Here is a 15524-nt window from a genome sequence, read left to right on the forward strand (position 1 = left end):
GACATTATATGTCAGAAGATGCTTTAACTTTAAAGGCGATAATAGGCATAGATCCACATATCTATAACATATTAATAAAAAATCTAACATCAATGCAGTTGTCGATCCTTCCCATTCTTTACACTTAACGAAAGGAACATGAAGAAGTGGCAGTGGCAGGGACACAATGTGTATTACCATATACCACCATTAGGAGGCCAGAAGAAGCAGAAATACAAAGCTCATAGTAGCCCATGGTAAAGACATACCATAGTATCCCTCAAAAAATCTCAAAATGAATTTGAGTAAAGCACAACTTAAAGCTAACATACTAAAATGCATGCCATTAAATGTATATCAAAATTATGGATTTCTACTTCTTTAATTTCCATTAAAACGTTACTTTTTTCTTTGAAGGTCAAGGTTGGTGATATTAGATTGGTGTATATTTCAGTCTTTGCTCATATCACTTATTTAGGTGAGATTAGTGTCCCCAGCATGGACCCTCTGGTATCTGATGAGATTAGCCATTTGACTAAAAGTTTTTCCACACTGAGAACACTGATATGGCTTTTCTCCAGTGTGGATCCTCTAGTGATTCTTGAGATCACCCTTTTGACTAAAGGCCTTTTCGCACTGAGAACACTAATATTTCTTTTCTCCACTATGGATCCTCTGGTGTCTTTTGAGATTACACATATGACTAAAAGTCTTTCCACATTGAGAACACTGATATGGCTTTTCCCCAGTATGTGTCTTCTGGTGTGTCTTGAGAGAACCCTTTCGACTAAAGGCCTTTCCACACTGAGAACAATGATATGACTTTTCCCCAGTATGGATCATCTGGTGGATTCCAAGTTCACTGCTACGTTTGAAACCCTTTCCACACTGAGAACACTGATACGGCTTTACACCAGTATGGATCCTCTGATGTGACTTGAGATTACCCATTTGATTAAATGCTTTTCCACACTGAGAACACTGATGTGGTTTTTCCCCAGTATGTGTCATCTGGTGGATTCTAAGTTCACTGCTACTTTTGAAACCCTTTCCACACTGAGAACATTGATATGGCTTTTCCCCAGTATGGATCCTCTGGTGTTTCTTGAGAGTAGACAAATCGCTAAATGTCTTTCCACACTGAGGACAATGATATGGCTTTTCTCCAGTATGGATCTTCTGGTGTGTCTTGAGAGCCCCCATTTGAGTAAAGGCCTTTCCACACTGTGAACATTGATGGGGCTTTTCCCCAGTATGTGTCATCTGGTGTTGCTTGAGATGAGACATTTTACTAAAAGTATTTCCACACTGAGAACAGTGATGTGGTTTTTCTCCAGTATGTGTCATCTGGTGGATTCTAAGTTCACTGCTATGTTTGAAACCAATTACACACTGAGAACACTGATATGGCTTTTCTCCAGTATGGATCCTCTGGTGCTTCTTGAGATCACCCTTTTGACTAAAAGTCTTTCCACACTGAGAACACGAATGTGGCTTTTCTCCTATGTGTGTTCGTTGATGAATTACAAGAGCCGAAGGTGCAGCAAAGGTTTTGAAACAATGGAAGCATTCATGTTGTTTCTTTCTTCTTTTCTCTGGACTCCTTCTTCTAGAATTGATCCTTTGAACTTCTCCTATAACAAAAGAGGATATTTTTTAAATAACATCCTTGATTCTGAAATCATAGCTATTCTTGATTTTTTTTTTTATTAACACTACACTGTATAACACTGAAAACAATGTATTTTGGATTGACTGGCTATTTGCCAATTTAGTATATCATTTGGAAGACAAAATTATCAAAGGCATTTTAAATGCAACAGACTGCAAATAATAATTATTATTATGATTTTCCCATGGTATCACTATTCTCTCAACAGGTCTAACATTTCATTGAGTAAAGCCGGAGAGAAAGCCAGGGGTTTTTAAATCAACTTCTAAATAATCTATTCATAACAGTATAAATGTCTGACTTCCAATACAAAGAGCTTCTTCAAAATGTTTTAATATCTTTTTAATTATTGGCTAAAAATGGACATCATGTGAAAGTCATTTAGGACAAGTGTTCAATAGGATAAGTGTAGACAAACTTAATGTAAACAGAGATACAGATACAAGAGTTAGTTGGTTTCTCTTCATACAAAATAATCTGCAACTCACTTGTAGGCGAAGAGTCATCGCGATCATAGTCTCTTCAATCCAAATCATCGTCCTCTTTAATTTCCATCAGTGAAGACTTTTCTTCTTTGCAGGCCAAGGTTGGGGTACTTTCTGATTCAGTCTTAGTGTCATGGTCCAGTCCAGGCTTTTCTTCCACTTTCTGAAATGAAGACAGATACTCTTGCAGGAAATCATCAAATTCTTCTTCTTTTATCTCCTCCTTCACTGGCATCAGCAGTTGTGATGGTTCAGTAGATCCTGCCATTGTAGCTCTGTTTTGCAAATGAAATCTTTGAACTGTCCTTCAATACAGGACTAATATAGTGAAGCTGTGCCAACAATCACTTCAGTAGAGCTGTACTGTCTTTGAGTTACACTTACACACTATAGTTCCAGACCACCCCAGTGTCTTGCTTTAAAGGTTGGCTCATCCAATCAGCTGCAGGAATCTTTTTTTGAAAGCAAACTAGAATGCAAAAGGGATTATGGGAGGAGATTCCATGTCTTTGAGCACAGTTTTTCACATCTGATGGCCCTAAGGTGGGCGTGACTATAGCTCAGCCTGCAGAATCTCCACACAGGAGAGTAGGTGGGGGTGGGGTGGAGGTGTGAACTGAAAGGTGTTTAGGTAGGATTGCATAGGTTGGTAATTGTAGGAAGCCTCTGTGTTTGTATTAAAATAATTATATAAGGGTTATATCACACCTACATACCAGTGTGAAGCCTCACTTAAAAAAAAAAAAAAACACAGCTGAGTTAAATAGAAGCCAGGTGACCTAAGACACTTTATTATTGTTTTAAGTACAGAGAGGGCATTACCATATGCACCAGAACGCCAGACATTTAGCCCAGTTCACTCTGAATACTATTTATTTGGCCATGTTTTCACTGTCAGTGGCAATGTAATGCTCACCTGAAGTAGAATTTAAAGGCATTTTCATTGTGTACATTCCTTGAAGAATCCATCAGGAATAAACACAAATCATGTAGATGATACAAAAAGGAAAGAATAAGAGTGGTTAGGCTGATCAACAGTAGAGTATCCTGCTCAGCTTTGATTAGGTTACCTATATTTAGAATATGAAGTTTCGCAGACCCTCTGGTGTATCATGAAAGCAGACAATTTGTATCTTTCAGCCTAATATTGAGAGAGACCAAAATTGTGTTTGGAGAGGATATAGTTTGTTTACCTGTTTCAGAGGATGTTTCAGGGTTGATGTACTTTTTTAGACTTAATGTGACGTGGCTGTGATCTGAGAATGGAATCTGAGGCCTTACTGTAGATTAGTTTATATAACTTGGGTCTGTGACTGCATGAGCTGCACCATTACTACAGAGAGGGGAGCAGTAGGAGTCACCCGTCCTTTCACCATCAGGAATAAACAGACCCGGGCTTTTAGCTAAAGTAACTGTTTGATATTTCTGTTTATAATGCTGTCATTGCTCTCAATTGGTGAGTTCAATATCCATCCAGTGCATCCCAGTGTCTACCTTACAAAGGTAAATTCAGAATCCTATGTGTTGTTACTATAGTGCTTCTTCTCTCTGGGTTCGAAGGCAAATTCAGATTCCCCTATGTGATGTTAATATAGTGCATACTCTCTCTGGGTTCTAATCTAAGCAATCAGCTGCAGGAGCTTTTGGAATGCAAACTTGAGTTCCAAGGGATTAAGGGCAGGATCTCCATGTCTATGAGCACCATTTACACCTTCTCAGATCTTCAGGTGGTCATGATCAAAGCACAACCTGCTGAAACTACACAAAGGAGTATAGTTGGGGGCAGTGGCGCAAAAAGTGGGTATGCGCTGTATGCAGCGCATAGGGGCGCCGCACCCATGGAGGCGCCAAAGCGATGGTAAAAAAAAAATAATTTTCTATATATAGCTACTGTTGTGCGTTTCTAAATAATTTCTGCATTTCCTTAATTATTATGTTATATAACATTTTAGAGGACTAAAGAGGCTAGAGTAGGCGCCTCATCTCTTAAGATTCCATAATAGAATTTTGACATAGAAGAGGGAGCGTGAGCGCCGTGACCGCTGAACACAAAAGCAGTTAGAACTAGGCTACGAGTAGTGAGTTGGTTGGATGGAAGATGGATAAAGCAAAAAAAAAGTGGGGGGGGGGGGGGCGCCAAAATTGTTGCTGCATACCCCCCTGACACTGGGCAGTTGCATCCCTGGTTGGGGGTGGGATGGATGTGTGAACTGAGAGGTGATGGGTAAGAAAGGGTGAGGGGAGTGGTAATCTGAAAAAAGTCTCCAGTTTTCATACTTCATGTTTGAGGACCTGACATTTTTTATTTATTTATTTTTTTGACTCTGGGTGGCAGTGGAGTATCTTGCCCAACTAGAATATATGGAATATTTATATTAATGATACAACAGAAATAAATACATTCTATTAAAAAGCTTTATTTTTGGCAGCAATCACACTAAAAACAGTGGAACAGACTCAAACCTACATAGAGATTCAGCAGCAAACATTCTAAATCAAATATGCAGGTCACAGAAGCACCATGAGAATGAATGGGTGTCTTATTTTCAAACGTCGGCATCTATAGTCTGCTAATCAATGATTGATGGAATTCTGAAGATACCAAACTATAGAAAAAAAGGGGGGGGGAGATTACACCTTATGACATTGTTATGGGTTGTCATGTATCTCATCTTAAAATGCTGGCAGGAAATATATATTTTTTCATCATTGTGTAGGAGAGATCCATAATGGGGAAACTCTATGAGTTAGTGATTTGGAAAAATGTGTGCTTAGTGCCTAATATAAATATTTTTTTTTTGTTTCATTCACTGAAGTATCCTCACTGAATCAATGGATGAACAATGTAAAGCTTTATTTAAGCTGAGCTGGAGTGATCAGAGGTGACCTTTGTGCAAAGTTGACCACAACTTTTAAAACAAGCCATTCATAAACTGTCTATGTCTCACCCAATATCAGTGTAAATTTACATATTTGGCTGGCTATCAAAGATTTTCTTAAACCCTGTAAAATATATGGGTGTTTTCCATTCTTTGTTCTTTTAAAATGGGCAAGTGAGCAAATGGTTTGGGAAACACTTCCATAACCTGCTAGATAAGTAAACAAAGTGCTGACACCAGCTGAAATAATATAGATTTGTATCAATACCGTGTTTTCACCTTAAAAATGAGTTCACTACTCCTGGACATGCTTTCAACTCAAATAACACTCCAATATGACTGTTTGGAACACATATTTATTTTGACATGCTTTATCAAAGCAAGATGAATGGCTGAATGCAGGTGGACAAAGCAACTTTAACATGGACACAAAATACGTTTAATATCACGCTTCTAACAGTATTTGCAATTTCACAATTGGAATCCATTATATGTCAGAAGATGATTTAACTTTGAGTGAGATATCAGGCATAGATCCAGCTATCTTGTGGATATCAATCACATTTCATCTGCATCAATCTGCAATGGTAACGTGAAACGTCACTATTAAACAAAGCAGGCACACTTCGAACAAAAATACCTGCACAACTCTGAGCGTGCATACCTCAAACATTCTGTTGTGAGTCTGCCTTTTTAACCATACATATTAGTCCAGGCAAAATAGTGTTTTAAGACAGACTAAATGTAAACAAAAACATTTCAGCATAGATCATTTCTATGAGGTGTCCAGACTAAAACTAAATACTAAAAGTAATAAGAAATCTCAATTGAGGAAACATGTTTAATTCTCATCAATCTGAGATGTGTGCTAATAATGCATGGTAATAATTCACCTCAAACATGTATTTTTTTTTATTTCACTCCTATTAAAATGAAACTTTACACAATTAAAATTGAATCACAAGTTTATTTTGAAATTAATTTGAATATGCACAGGAGCTCCACACTTATTGAATATAATATACAATATTTAATATTTTGCTCCAAAATGGACTATTTTGCCTGGACTATATGGTGAAAAACAAATACAGGAGCACACTCACTAATGATTACTTACATCAGTGCCTCCGCCTTTTATGCCCAAGTTTAAACCACATAAAAGTGTCACCTTTCACACAAATAAGGCCACATCATCTTTTGTGCATAGTTTGAATATTAATGTTGGAGTTCTGTTTTTGGATTTTGACCGTCACTGTTCCGGACCCTGGACTGAGTGGAAATTTGGCGAGTGGACCATTTGGGTTTCTAATTCAATCAATCCAATTTCTAACATCAAGTAAACTTCAATGCAATGTCAATCCTTCACACACTTTACACTAGACGAATGGGGGGAATGGCAGTGGCTGGGACAGACTGTGCATTACCGTATACCACCATTAGGAGGCCAGAAGAAACAACAATATCCAGCTCATAGTAGCCCATGGTGAAGATATTCCCATTGTATCATTAAATATAAATGAAAATGGTGAAGGATTTCTTCTCTTTAATTTCCATAAATACATTACTTTCCTCATTGCAGGTCAAGGTTGGAAATAAAATTCATTTAAAAGTCTTTCCAGTATGTGTCATCAGGTGTTTCTTGTGATCATCCTTTTGACTAAAGGTTTTTCCACACTGAGAACACTGGTGTGGCTTTTAACCAGTATGAATCTTCTGGTGTTTCCTGAGATTACCCATTTCAGTAAAGGCCTTTCCACACTGAGAACACTGATATGGCTTTTCCCCAGTATGGATCCTCTGGTGTCTGATGAGTTTACCCATTTCAGTAAAGGCCTTCCCACACTGAGAACACTGAAGTGGGTTTTCTCCTGCGTGGATCTTCTGGTGTGCCTTGAGATTACCCAATCGATTAAAAGTCTTTCCACACTGAGAACACTGATGTGGCTTTTCTCCAGTATGTGTCATCAGGTGTGTCTTGAGATCACCCTTGTGTCTAAAGGTCTTTCCACATTGAGAACAATGATATGGCTTTTCTCCGCTGTGGATCCTCTGGTGTCTAATGAGATTACCAATTTCAGTAAAGGTCTTCCCACACTCAGAACACTGATGTGGCTTTTCTCCAGTATGGATCTTCTGGTGTGTTTTGAGATTACCCATTTGACTAAATGTCTTTCCACACTGAGAACACTGATATGGCTTTTGCCCAGTATGGATCCTCTGGTGTGTAATGAGATGACCCAATTGTTTAAATGTCTCTCCACACTGAGAACAGTGATATGGCTTTTCTCCAGTGTGAATTCGTTGATGAATTGCAAGAGTGGAAGGTGAAACAAAGGTTTTGAAACACTGGGAGCATTCATGTTGTTTGGTCCTTTTGTTCGGTTGCTGATGCCTGATGACTTTCTTTCTTCTTTCCTCTGGACTGCTTTTTTTAGAATGGGTTCTTTGAACATCTCCTATAACATTGCAAAATATTTTTAAAATAATATCCTCGATTCTCAATCATCCATATTCACGATGTAAAAATACACAGCATAACTCATGTTTTAATTGCAACCTACTGCAAGTAATATCCCTTATTATAGTATTCCCATGGTATCATTATTATTTTTTAAATATCTTTTTATTAATAGCTATTGGCTAGAATTGCTCCTCATGTGGAATTAATTAAGGACAAAAGTATTCAATAGAATAATTGTCTACCTAGAGACTAAATGCACACAGAGAAACAGACACATGACTTACAGAACTGGAGAAAAATAATGGCAGACACTTTCTCTTTCTTAAATGTAACAATAATAGTACCCCATGATTAAGGTAATATGCATATTGTGTTTTTTTCATGATACAAAATAATCTGCAACTTACTTGTAGGAAAATCATTGCGATCATATTCTCTTAAATCCGATTCATCCTCCTGTTTAATTCCCATCAGTGAAGACTTTTCTTCTTTGCAGGCCAAGGTTGGGGAACTTTCTGATTCAGTCTTACAGTCATGGTACAGTCCAGGCTTTTCTTCGACTTTCTGAAATGAAGACAGATACTCTTGCAGGAAATCATCAAATTCTTCTTCTTTTATCTCCTCCTTCACTGACATCAGCAGTTGTGATGTTTCAGTAGATCCTGCCATTTCAGACTTCAGTTCTGTTTTTCAAAGAAATTCCATTCAAACATTAATTCAATGCAAGACTAATATAGTGAAATGTGCAAACATAGAACAACAGTTTAGTTGTACTGTTGGAGACTTACAGTATGCTTCCAAATAATGACACACATAATCCTTCAGAGCATCCCAGTACCAATCAGTTCAGTTTTATTTTGTAAAGGAAATCCATTCCTTCAATGCAAGGATAATATAATTAATTAAAGAAACTACAGTTGAATTGTATTTTTGCTGAATTACACACATACAGTATCTATCCATACAACCCAGTGTCTACCTTACAAAACTATAATACACATACAGTATCCATCCAGAACACCCCAGTGTCTACATTACAATGGTGAGTTCAGTATCCAGCCAGGGCATCCCAGTGTGTAACACACCCTATGTGGTGTTAATAAAGTGCTTCTTCTGTCTGACCCATTAGCTTCCTGGTTTCAAGCCTAACCAATAAACCACAGGAGCTTTTGGAATGCAAACTAGAGAGACAAGGGATTATGGGCAGGAACTACGTGTCTAGTTCTACATGCCATTACATGAACTAGCATGAGCACCCAGCAGTCAGATATAAATAACACTAACTCAAACACTGAAGCACACTTTTACAATCGAAATTAACATCAAACAAATCAACAGATAACAGCATCAAAACTTTATCCTATATAATTTAATTTTCACTTCCAAATGTAAAATGAATCAAGACATGCCTCCAACATCATTTCAGGTTCACTTACTCTTTCATCATTATTAAAGACAGGCTACCACCATCAGTGGACCAAAGCCATGCTCGATCACAATCCACTAACATCATTAAACACACACACAGATATCCTTTAACAAAGTAACACCCCATTAACCAGTATGCTTGTTTTGAAATCATACATATTCAATTACAGCAGTTCAAACCCACACGAAAAGGTTATATTACCTTGAAATGTGAAGGAACAAATTCAGGTGTCAAGGCATGGAGTTCAAACAAAAGCTTCCCAATTTCTTCTCTTATCCTTCCCTGCCTTGCAGAGTGCATCCAATGACACATTGCTGTCCCTAGTGGACTGGAGTGAACCAAGCATAATCGGGTGTATGTGTGATGGTGTGTATGGGCGTGCGGCACTGAGGATAGCCCGCTACATATGCTTAGGTGAGTATTAAGTAGCATGTGTGTTTTGAGTGTGTGTATCTATCATACTGAAAAAAGGATACAAATTATGTTTAATATCACACCTACATGCCAGTGTGAAGCTCCACTTAAAGAATGGAATTAAATATAATTCATGGGACATGTTTTGTGATAACACAGGACTTTATCATTTGCCCCAGAATTCCAGACATTTACCCCAGATAATTAACTACTGTGTTTGCCTTACATTTCAAGGGCTCTGACCTCATATGATATTGTATCTAACTTAAAAACTACCACAAGAACATATGCAACTCAGACTATTAACAATAACTTAATTCTTGCAAGAACTCCAAATAAAAAAACATTGAAGAAATGCAAACGTTTTACTAAGCAACTCATCCTCAATATGAAGCTATCAGCACTGCTACTGTATGTTTGATCTGGTCATTGGCAATTCGAGTCTTGGCCTGCCTCCAGTGGTCCCCTGCAGTGCATTTTCACCATGATGGCATCATACTACATCTTCATCACACACCAATGTCTCACACTTTTTTGCCCAATTGGCATTTTTGTAGAAAGAATGCTTCATTCTCAGATAGTGGTACGATACATGAGTATCCAGATTATTTTTTTTTATTAGGTTGTAGTTTATATTTGATATTAGTTTGTGTAATATATCAATCAATGGTTCTTGGGCAGATTCTATAACCACCCTTGTAGAGGCTATTAACAACAAAAATATGTACACATTTTGAGAGAGATTAAAATAGTGTTTGGAGAGGATAGAGTTGGTTTACCTGTTTCAAAGGATGTACTTTTTTAGACTTTATGTGATGTGTGTTTTCTGAGAATGGAATATGAGGCCTAACTGTAGAGTAGTTCATATGACTTGGATATGTGACTGCTTGAGCTACTACATTACTGCAAAGAGGGGAGCAGTAGGTGAATCTACCCAGAGAGTCACCTGTCCCTCCACCATAAGGAATGAACAGACCCAGACTTTTAGCTGAAGTAACTGTTTGACATTTCTGTTAACAATGCTGTCATTGATCTCAAGTGGTGAGTTCAGTATTCATCCAGAGCATCCCAGTGTCTACCTCACAAAGGTAAGTTCACACTCTCCATATATGTTGTTACTCTAGTGCATCTTCTCTCTGGGTTCAGAGGTAAGTTCACACACAGCTGTCTATGAGCACCATTTACACCTCTGGTGGTCCTCAGGTGGGCATGACCATAGCTCAACCTGCTGAAACTACACAAAGGAGTATAGTAGGGGGTGGGGTGGATGTGTGAACTTAGAGGTGATGGGTAAGAAAGGTGAGGGGAGTGGTAATCTGAAGAAAGTCCAGTTTTCAAACATCATGTCGGAGGATTTTTTGACTCTGGGTTGCAGTTGAGTATCTTGCCCAACTAGAATATGTGTGCTATTTGTTATTAATCATACAACAGTTCACCACATCTTTAAAACAAGCCATTAATAAACCGTCTAAATTTCACCAAATGTCTGCGTACATTTACTTATTTGGCTGGCTATCAAAGATATATGTTATTTCAGTTAATTTAGCATTTCAGCATTATGTCTGTGTATCTATCTGGTTATAAAAGTGTTTCCCAAACCGTTTGCCCCTTACATTTTAAAGAAAAGAATGGAAATACGATTATTAAAAATGTATTCACTGTTCCTGGACTCACTTAAATAACACATCAATATGACAGAGGTTGGGAACAGATATTTATTTTGACATGCTTTATCCAAGCAAGTTGAATGGCTGAATGCAGATGGACACAGCTATTTTTCACATGGACACAAAAATATGTTCAATATCATGTTTCTTACAGTATTTCCAATTTCACAATTGAATTACAAAATATGTCAGAAAATGATTCATCTTTTAAAGAGATAACAGGCATATATCCATATAACTAGTGGATATTAATCACATTACTAACATCATGTTAACTTCAATGCACACTTTACACTAGACGAAAGGGGGGAATGGCAGTGGCTGGGACAGACTGTGCATTACCATATAGACAATTAGGAGGCCAGAAGAAGCAACAATACCCAATTCATAGTAGCCCATGGTAAAGATATTCCCATTGCATCTCTTAAAGCGAACACATCTTAAAGTCAACAAACTAAAATTCAGGCCATTAAATATAAATGAAGAAATCCTCCTCTTTAATTTCCATAAATGGATTACCCTCTTCATTGCAGGTCAAGGTTGGTAATATTTGATTGGTGTATATTTCAGTCTTTGCATATATCACGTATTTTGGTGAGGTTCTTGTCCCCAGTATGGATCCTCTGGTGTTTGATGAGACTACGCAATGAAGTAAAGGCCTTGACACATTGAGAACACTGATGTGGCTTTTCTCCAGTGTGGAACATCTGGTGTGTCTTTAGATCACGCTTTTGACTAAAGGCCTTTCCACACCGAGAGCACTGATGTGGCTTTTCTCCAGTATGGATGCGTTGGTGTATTTTGAGATTCGATATTTCAGTAAAGGTCTTTCCACACTGAGAACACTGATATGCCTTCTCCCCAGTATGAATCCTCTGGTGTCTGATGAGTTTATCCATTTCAGTAAAGGCCTTCTCACACTGAGAACAATGATATGGCTTTTCCCCAGTGTGAATTCTCTGGTGTCTTTTGAGATGACCCATTTGAGTATAAGTCTTTCCACACTGAGAACACTGATGTGGCTTTTCTCCCGTATGTGTCATCTGGTGGAATCTAAGTACACTGCTACTTTTGAAACCCTTGCCACATGTGGAACACTGATATGGCTTCTCTCCAGTATGGCTCATCAGGTGTGTCGTGAGATCACACTTTTGACTAAAGGTTTTTCCACACTGAGAACAAGAAAATGGTCTTTCTCCAGTGTGGATCATCAGGTGTATCATGAGACCACCCCTTTGTCTAAAGGTCTTTCCACACTGAGAACACTGATGTGGCTTTTCCCCAGTATGCGTCAGCTGGTGGATTGTTCGTTTTTCTCTACTTCTGAAATCCTTCCCACATGTGGTACACTGATATGGCTTTTTTCCGGTATGGATCATCTGGTGTGTCTTGAGATTACCCATTTGATTAAAGTTTTTTCCGCACTGAGAACACTGATATGGCTTTTCTCCTGTGTGTGTTCGTTGATGATTTGCAAGAGCGGCAGGCGAAGCAAAGGTTTTGAAACACTGGGAGCATTCCTGTTTTTTGTTCCTTGTGTTCGATGTCAGATGTCTGATGACTTTCTTTCTTCTTTCCTCTGGACTCCTTTTTCTAGAATGGATCCTTTGAACATCTCCTATAACATTACAAAATATTTTTTTAATAATATCCTCAATGCTCGATCATCAATATCCTCGATTTGTAATATTAACACTACACAGTGTAAATCTGAAAAATGTATTTTGAATTGATTGTATTGTAAATGTTTCTGAAAGATAGTTAAAAAGATACGATAGGCAGGAACCCTCTGGGTGCCTTTAGAGCTTTACATAAACAAGATGTCATATTCGCTTCATATTAGCTATCATATTTGTCAAGATTTTTTAATTTAAATATCTTTTTATTCTTGGCTTTTGGCTAGAACATTTCCTCATGTGGAGGTAATTCAGGACAATAGTATTAAATAGGATAATTGTCTACCCAGAGACTATTGAATAAAATAAATACTGACACTTGATTTACAGAACTGGAAAAAAGAAAACGTGGCAGACAATTTCTCTCTTTTAAATGTTACAATAATAGTGTCCCATGATTAAGGTTACATGCATATTATGTCTACTCTCTATACAGATCTCATATTGTATTGAGAAAAGCACAAGTTAAAGCCATTTACTAAAATTCAGGTTTTAAATATAAATAACACATTGCAATGAATGTTTTTTTTTTCTTTTAGTTTCTCATGATACAAAATAATCTGCAACTTACTTGTAGGACAATGATCGCGACCATATTCTCTTAAATCCGATTCATCCTCCACCATTGAAGGCTTTTCTTCTTTGCAGGCCAAGGTTGGGGATCTTTCTGATTCAGCCTTACAGTCATGTTCCAGCCCAGGCTTTTCTTCCACTCTCTGAAATGAAGACAGATACTCTTGCAGGAAATCATCAAATTCTTCTTCTTTTATCTCCTCCTTCACTGACATTGGCAGTTGTGATGGTTCAGTAGATCCTGACATTTTAGTTCTCTTTTGCAAAATAAATCCTTTAACTTTCCTTCAATTCAAGACTCATATAGTGAAGATGTGCAAACAAGAACTGCAGTATAGGTGTACTACCTTTGAGTTACACATACACATTAATATTCCAGACCACCCGGGGTCTGCCTTAAAAAGGTGGCTCATCCAATCAGCTGCAGGAACTTTTGGAATGCAAACTAGAATGCCAAGAGTCATTGGAAGGAATTCCATGTGTATGAGCACCGTTTACACGTCTGATGGCCGTAAGCTGGGCGTGGCTATAGCCCAGCCTGCAGAATCTCCACACAGGAGGGTAGGTTGGGGGCGGGGTGGAGGTGTGAGCTGAAAGGTGATTAGGGAGAAGAGGATAGGTTGGTAAACTGTGGAAAGTCTGTGTGATTGTATTTTAATAATGATATAAGGGTATATCAGACCTACATACCAGTGTGAAGCCTCACTTATAAAAAACACACACAACTGAGTTAAATAGTAACAAGGTGACTTAAGAAATGCTATTTTAAATACAAAGAGAGCATTATCATTTGCACCTGAATCCCAGGCATTTACCCCAGTTCACTCTGAATGCTTTTAATTTGTTCATGTTTTTACTGAGGGTGGTGGTGGAGTGCTCAGCTGGAGCACAATTTAAGAGCCTTTTTATCGTGTACCTTACTTTAGAATACAACAGAAATAAACACTATAAATGTGAAATAAAAATATATTAGGGAATTTTCATTGTGTACCTAACTTTAGGAATACAACAGAAATAAACACTATTAATGTGAAATAAACAGTAATCATTATCTACATATTAAGGGCCTTTTCATTTTTACCTTTCTACAACACGATTAAAACAGGTTCACATGAATACAAATATTGTAATAAATATACATATATATATATATTAAAGGTATTTTCATTGTGTACCTTGCTTTAAGCATACAACAGCAATAAACACAAATCACGTGAAAGATTACAAATTAAAAAGCTTTATCTTGGTTGTACTCCTACTAAACAAGCAGAAACACAGTTTTATCTACATAGAGTTTGCCCAGCAGATGTAATATAAACATGCAAGTAAAAAGGCCATATAGCCACCATGAGAATGATTGGGAGCCTAAACTACATCTAAGTTAGCATGACAATGGAGTGTGGGCAAGAAGTACATGTCTATGAGTACCGTTTACACGTTTGATGGTGCTCAGGTGGGCATGGGCATAGCTTAGCCTGCAGAAACTACACAAAGGAGTTTATTAGGGGGGTGGGGGTGGATGTGTGATATGAGAGGTGCTGGGTGAGAAAGGGCAGGGGGAGTGGGGTGGAAATCTGAAGAAAGCCTCAATTCTTAATCAGACATTTTCATACTTCATGTTTAAGGACTCCACCTGTTTTTTTGTTTTGACTATGGGTGGCAGTGGTGGTGAACTGAAATGTGATGGGGAATAAGTGGACAGGTGGAATTGGGAACTGAAGAAAGCTTTCATTTATCCTAGGTACTTAAGTCACACAGACACCATATTAATATGAATGGGATCCTACATTTCATTCACACCCATCATTAGCCAAATTATCAGTGAGTCATGTAAACACCTGCATTCAGCCATGTGTTCTTCCTCAGTGACTACTGAAGTTACCCAGCTATAGAAACCCTCTTCTGCAGTCTGCATGCATTTTGTAAGATTCATGATCAAGCAGCTGCTGTGACCACCAAAAGTTGGCCAGCATAACATCCAAAATGGTAGCATGGTAACAAAGGAAAGGTCCCCACACTGGATTTGCTCAGACACCTGGGGTCAGGAAGCAAACTAAGGTGTGAGTGACTTTATTATTATTTTAAATACACAGAGGGCATTATCATTTGCACCAGAATCCCAGACATTTACCCCAGTTCACTCTGAATACTTTTTATTTGTTCAGGGGTGGCAGTGGAGTGTTCAGCTGAAGCACAATTTAAGAGCCGTTTCATTACTCTAAGAATAAAATAGAAATAAAATAAACACTATTCTTGTGATATTAAAATAAATTATTATCTATAAATCAA

Source organism: Sprattus sprattus, assembly GCF_963457725.1.
Source record: "Sprattus sprattus genome assembly, chromosome: 1".
Taxonomy (NCBI): domain Eukaryota; kingdom Metazoa; phylum Chordata; class Actinopteri; order Clupeiformes; family Clupeidae; genus Sprattus; species Sprattus sprattus.